We start from the raw sequence: 513 nt of genomic DNA on the forward strand, positions 1-513 counted from the left end.
TTCAGCTGCAGAACTCTATATTCTTGTGCTGACTTTAAGGCTACGCTTGTTTATTCAGGACTTATCCGTGTGCTTACTTTTGGCTTCGCTTGTTCATTCAGGGATTATCTTTGTGCTTACTGATATATATATGCTGCGCAGGCATTACCCATGTGCTTACTTACAGGCTGCGCTTGTTCATTCAGGGATTATCTTTGTGCTTACTTATATATATGCTGCGCAGGCATTACCCATGTGCTTACTCACAGGCTGCGCTTGTTCATTCAGGGATTATCCTTGTGCTTACTTATATATATGCTGCGCAGGCATTACCCATGTGCTTACAGGCTGCGCTTGTTCATTCAGGGATTATCCTTGTGCTTAATGTTAGGCTTCGCTTGTTCATGCAGGGATTTAGTAGAAGGAGTGTGTTAATGTACCTACCACAAATACACGTACATGTACCATAAATAGCCATTTAGTCTCAATATTATTCATGTCAAAATGTAATCATTATTTTGCCATTTTCGTAAC

This window comes from Haliotis rubra, unplaced genomic scaffold, assembly GCF_003918875.1.
Source record: "Haliotis rubra isolate DU_JTF1 unplaced genomic scaffold, ASM391887v1 Scf73, whole genome shotgun sequence".
NCBI lineage: Eukaryota > Metazoa > Mollusca > Gastropoda > Lepetellida > Haliotidae > Haliotis > Haliotis rubra.